General features: G+C 53.6%; 1 long non-coding RNA gene across 1 annotated transcript; it reads left to right on the top strand.

The window, feature by feature from the left end:
• Positions 1-1,043: 1,043 nt before the first annotated feature.
• LOC144899484 (uncharacterized) lies at positions 1,044-1,913 on the top strand. Its single transcript, XR_013627615.1, has 3 exons — positions 1,044-1,089; positions 1,418-1,492; positions 1,562-1,913. It is a non-coding gene; the product is annotated as an uncharacterized LOC144899484 (long non-coding RNA).
• Positions 1,914-6,081: the final 4,168 nt, after the last annotated feature.

The following is a 6,081-nucleotide window of genomic DNA, read 5'->3' as shown; positions in this document are numbered from 1 at the left end:
CACAAATACTGGAGGCAGTGCAAGACACACACGCCCTAAACCAGGGGTGGGCAAACTGCGGCCCACCAAGCATTTGAATCTGGCCCGCCAGTTGCTTTCTAAGTATTTCAACTTTTAACATACAAACTTTAGTAAAAAAAAAACAAATGACATAGTTTGATGTGGTGTGATGTTTAAAGTGCTCCTAAAAAAGGGACATGAGAACATCCAGCTGATAGTATAAAATTGGACAAACAATTCAAGGAAAATTATAAGTATAAAATAGTGTGTGTGTTAAATATATGTTCTGGCCCCCCGGACAATTTTGTTAACTTAATGCGGCCCACGAGTCAAAATATTTGCCCACCCAGAATACCAGAATTGAAGTTGTATATCTAGCATTTAGGCCAGCAGAGAAGGCTTTGCTGGCCCCAATGGCACACCACTGGCAAATTGCGAGCAGTCAAGTGGCCGTCTTTAGTCTGTCACTCGCCATCTTTGAATCCATGTCACACAGTGTGTTCAAGCTTATTACTTATTGAAATGCTTCCAAAAACACAATCTCGGACATCTGCCTCGACCGGCTGGGTTAGTAGCGACAGGCGGATGCTTGTGTGTCTGTACACACGTGCGATGGACAGTTCAGTCTGAACTCTGAACTGACAGCCACAGCCAACATCATTCTAATACTATGACCGGGTGGCGGTGGCACAGCGTCGGATGCAGGAAGCACCGCAGGATTGTGTGTCCCGGACGCCTTTCCACCATTTCAGTGGAGTCTAAGCACAAGCAAACAGAATCCGATTTCCCAGTCTGGACACATAATGACGTGAGCAGCGTAATTGATTAATTACAGGCTTCAATTGTTCAGAAATGTCGCTTGACAAGCGTCATGTTTTCATTACACACAAAACATTAGCAAGTAATTGCTCAGCAAGTGGGGACAAAGCAATTAAACAATTAGAGCCTCACCTTAATGAGGACGGGCGGGACAATTCTGGATATTACTCTCTTCAAGCTTTATTAAAGCAGGCAAAAGACGGAGACCAGAACATTAAGAGTCAAGTCAACCTCCAGTCCGGGATCTACATACGGACTTCATTCAGTTTGGTAAGTCATCTTGAACTCCAGCATAAAAGGACCATGGCGCAGTTGGACATTGTTGGATTTTGTCTTCATGAGTCTTGTAGAATAAGGAAAGATCAAACTTTGGAATGTTTCTCGAATCGGACTTTATGGACATTGGAAGCATCTGTGTTGGCTTGTTTTGTTTTGTTTTTTTACAAGAGATGGAAAAGAAAATGTCCTTTCATGGATCTCAGAGGACCATTGTGTCCAGTTTAGACATCCAACAATGTCCTGCTCTTCAATGCAAGACATTATTTTCATCTTACTTTCTTACACATCAATATTGTGACACTTGATTTTATTTTTACAGGAGTTAATCACGTTTTGGACAGAAAAAACATTAAGATGATCATAAGGCCTATAATTTTTGTATTTCTACTCATTGGTAAGTAATTCAATGAATAACTATATTTAGTAAAGTACCATCACTGATCACGCTTCTTCATGGAAACAGGAATCAACAATCAATCTGCTGAGGGAGGTTTTCAAGGTACCAGGATTAGTCGACGACTCCTCCAGAACACACTCACCACAACCATGAGTGCAGCCACCACAACAGGAAGCCCTGGTACAACCATGAGTGCAGCCGCCACAGGAAGCCCTGGTACAAGCGTGAGTCCAGCCACCACAGGAAGCCCTGGTACAAGCGTTAGCCCAGCCACCACAGGAAACCCTGGTACAAGCGTTAGCCCAGCCACCACAGGAAGCCCTGGTACAAGCGTTAGCCCAGCCACCACAGGAAGCCCTGGTACAAGTGTTAGCCCAGCCACCACAGGAAGCCCTGGTACAAGCGTTAGCCCAGCCACCACAGGAAGCCCTGGTACAAGCGTTAGCCCAGCTACCACAGGAAACCCTGGTACAAGCGTTAGCCCAGCCACCACAGGAAGCCCTAGTACAAGCATTAACCCAGCCACCACAGGAAGCCCTGGTACAAGCGTTAGCCCAGCCACCACAGGAAGCCCTGGTACAAGCGTTAGCCCAGCCACCACAGGAAGCCCTGGTACAAGCGTTAGCCCAGCCAGCACAGGAAGCCCTGGTACAAGCGTTAGCCCAGCCACCACAGGAAGCCCAGGTACAAGCGTTAGCCCAGCCACCACAGGAATCCCTGGTACAAGCGTTAGCCCAGCCACCACAGGAAGCCCTGGTACAAGCATTAGCCCAGCCACCACAGGAAGCCCTGGTACAAGCGTGAGCCCAGCCACCACAGGAAACCCTGGTACAAGCGTTAGCCCAGCCACCACAGGAAGTCCTGGTACAAGCGTTAGCCCAGCCACCACAGGAAGCCCAGGTACAAGCGTTAGCCCAGCCACCACAGGAAGCCCTGGTACAAGCGTTAGCCCAGCCACCACAGGAAGCCCTGGTACAAGCGTTAGCCCAGCCACCACAGGAAGCCCTGGTACAAGCGTTAGCCCAGCCAGCACAGGAAGCCCTGGTACAAGCGTTAGCCCAGCCACCACAGGAAGCCCAGGTACAAGCGTTAGCCCAGCCACCACAGGAAGCCCTGGTACAAGCGTTAGCCCAGCCACCACAGGAAGCCCTGGTACAAGCATTAGCCCAGCCACCACAGGAAGCCCTGGTACAAGCGTGAGCCCAGCCACCACAGGAAACCCTGGTACAAGCGTTAGCCCAGGCACCACAGGAAGCCCTGGTACAAGCGTTAGCCCAGCCACCATAGGAAACCCTGGTATATCCGTAAGCCCAGGCACCACAGGAAGCCCTGGTACAAGCGTTAGCCCAGCCACCACAGGAAGCCCAGGTACAAGCGTTAGCCCAGCCACCACAGGAAGCCCTGGTACAAGCGTTAGCCTAGCCACCACAGGAAGCCCTGGTACAACCGTGAGCCCAGCCACCACAGGAAGCCCTGGTACAAGCGTGAGCCCAGCCACCACAGGAAGCCCTAGTACATCCGTGAGCCCAGCCACCACAGGAAGCCCTGGTACAACTGTGACTCCAGCCACCACAGGAAGCCCTGGTACAAGCGTTAGCCCAGCCACCACAGGAAACCCTGGTACAACCGTGAGCCCAGCCACCACAGGAAGCCCTGGTACAAGCGTGAGCCCAGCCACCACAGGAAACCCTGGTACAAGCGTGAGCCCAGCCACCACAGGAAGCCCTGGTACAACCGTGAGCCCAGCCACCACAGGAAGCCCTGGTACAACCGTGACTCCAGCCACCACAGGAAACCCTGGTACAAGCGTGACTCCAGCCACCACAAGAAGCCCTGGTACAAACGTTAGCCCAGCCACCACAGGAAGCCCTGGTACAAGCGTCAGCCCAGCCACCACAGGAAGCCCTGGTACATCCGTGAGCCCAGCCGCCCCAGGAAGCCCTGGTACAAGCGTGAGTCCAGCCACCACAGGAAGCCCTGGTACATCCGTGAGCCCAGCCACCACAGGAAGCCCTGGTACAAGCGTGAGCCCAGCCACCACAGGAAGCCTTGGTACAACCGTGAGCCCAGCCACCACAGGAAGCCCTGGTACAAGTGTGAGTCCAGCCACTACAGGAAGCCCTGGTACATCCGTGAGTCCAGCCACTACAGGAAGCCCTGGTACAAGTGTGAGTCCAGCCACTACAGGAAGCCCTGGTACATCCGTGAGTCCAGCCACTCCAGGGAGCCCTGGTACAACTGTGAGCCCAGTCACCACTATGGACGAAACCACAGTAATGATTGTGTCACCAGCTGTACAAAGATCCGCAGAGGCAGCAGTTGCAGCAGCCACAACAGCCACAGCAGCAGCAGCAGCATTGACGGGAGCAGCTGTGGCAGCAACAGCTGCCACTTCAGGTGGATTCTCAGCAGCAAACGCGGCAGGAACTGTTTCATCAGCTGCAGACGCAGCAGCTGCTGCTTCATCTTCTCTTTTACAAGGCACAATAAACGCATCAACAGCAGCACAAGCGGCAGTAGATGCAGCAAATGAGGCTGAAACGGCTGCAGCAACAGCCGCAGAAGTGGCAGCAGCAGCAACAGGACACTTGGCCAGTCTTGCAAATAATCTATCCATTGCAGCAGCAAATGCATCATCTGCAGCGAGAGCAGCAGCAGATGCTGCAGTCTTAGCAGCAAACCTTACAGAATCTGGAAACATAACAGCTAACGCACCACTTATCATAGAAGCTGCAAGAAATGCCAGCCAAGAGGCTCTAGTGGCTGCACAAGCCCTCAGAGCATTACTCAATTCCTCAGCCCTTCCAGCAGCAACAGCGGCCACTGTAAAAGAAGCGCTAGTGTCAGCTGAAACTGCTGCTGAACTGGCAAATGAAACGGCAGCCCAGGCCTTACAGGCACTGGACACAGCAGAACAAGCATTGGCACCAGGCGCAGGAAGTACGGAAGCGGAATTAGCTGCAGCATTAGCCGTAGAACAAGTACAAAATGCCGTAGATTTGGCAAGAGAATCCACAGAGGTGGTATCACAGGCTGTGGAAGCACTTCCTACAATAGATGCTGAGGTTGCCGAAGCTTCAGCAGCAGCCTCCTTAGCAGCAGCAGCAACGGCCCTCGCAGCCTCAGCAGCAGCAGCTACTGGTGCAGATCTAATGGACCAAGTCAACGCTGCCCTTCTAAGGGCAGATGAAGCAACTACAGCTGCTACATTAATTGCAGAGGGACTAGCAGATCCACAAACAGCTGCAGATCTAGCTCGAAGCACCGCAAGTAATGCAGCAGATGCAGCACAATCTGTTGCTCTCGCAGCACTTGGCGCTTCATCACCAGGAAGCGTTGAGGAAGAGCTAGCGCTGCAATCGTTAGCTGCGGCGACGGCAGCCAGACAAGCGGCGATGGCAAACCTTGATGAACTTGATGTTGCTGCAAGAGAAGTTGTGGACGTATCAAGGGATTCTTCAGAACTATTTTCAGAGCTCTCCAGTCAGGTGCCATCCAATTTGACCACTGAAATGCTAGCCGCGCTTCAGGATGCAGAAGAAGTTGCCTTATTCACAGAGTCTACAGGACTCATAGCAGAAACGTTGAGCAGTAGCGCAGACCCACAAGCCACTGCACAAACTCTTGCAAGAGCTGCATCGATTGCAACGCAAGCAGCAAATGAAATGGCGGGACCCACTCCTGGTAGCCCAGGGACCACTGTGAGCCCAGGAACCACCACTGGCCCAGGCACCACTGTGAGCACAGGCACAACAGTGATGACAGCCACCACAGGAAGCCCTGGTACATCAATGAGCCCAGCCACCACAGGAAGCCCTGGTACAAGCGTTAGCCTAGCCACCACAGGAAGCCCTGGTACAAGCGTTAGCCCAGCCACCACAGGAAGCCCTGGTACATCCGTGAGCCCAGCCACCACAGGAAGCCCTGGTACAAGCGTGAGTCCAGCCACCACAGGAAGCCCTGGTACAACCATGAGCCCAGCCACCACAGGAAGCCCTGGTACAACCGTGAGCCCAGCCACCACAGGAAGCCCTGGTACAAGCGTGAGCCCAGCCACCACAGGAAGCCCTGGTACATCCGTGAGCCCAGCCACCACAGGAAGCCCTGGTACAAGCGTGAGTCCAGCCACCACAGGAATCCCTGGTACATCCGTGAGCCCAGCCACCACAGGAAGCCCTGGTACAAGCGTGAGCCCAGCCACCACAGGAAGCCCTGGTACACCCGTGAGCCCAGCCACCACAGGAAGCCCTGGTACAAGCGTGAGTCCAGCCACCACAGGAAGCCCTGGTACATCCGTGAGCCCAGCCACCACAGGAAGCCCTGGTACAACCGTGAGCCCAGCCACCACAGGAAGCCCTGGTACAACCGTGAGCCCAGCCACCACAGGAAGCCCTGGTACAAGCGTGAGTCCAGCCACCACAGGAAGCCCTGGTACATCCGTGAGCCCAGCCACCACAGGAAGCCCTGGTACAAGCGTGAGCCCAGCCACCACAGGAAGCCCTGGTACAACCGTGAGCCCAGCCACCACAGAAAGCCCTGGTACATCCGTGAGCCCATTCACTACAGGAAGCCCTGGTACATCAGTG

This window comes from Doryrhamphus excisus, linkage group LG7 (genome assembly GCF_037039965.1).
Source record: "Doryrhamphus excisus strain RoL-2023G ecotype Guam linkage group LG7, RoL_Dexc_Guam_v1.1, whole genome shotgun sequence".
NCBI lineage: Eukaryota > Metazoa > Chordata > Actinopteri > Syngnathiformes > Syngnathidae > Doryrhamphus > Doryrhamphus excisus.
This window is presented reverse-complemented; position numbering and strand designations above follow the sequence as displayed.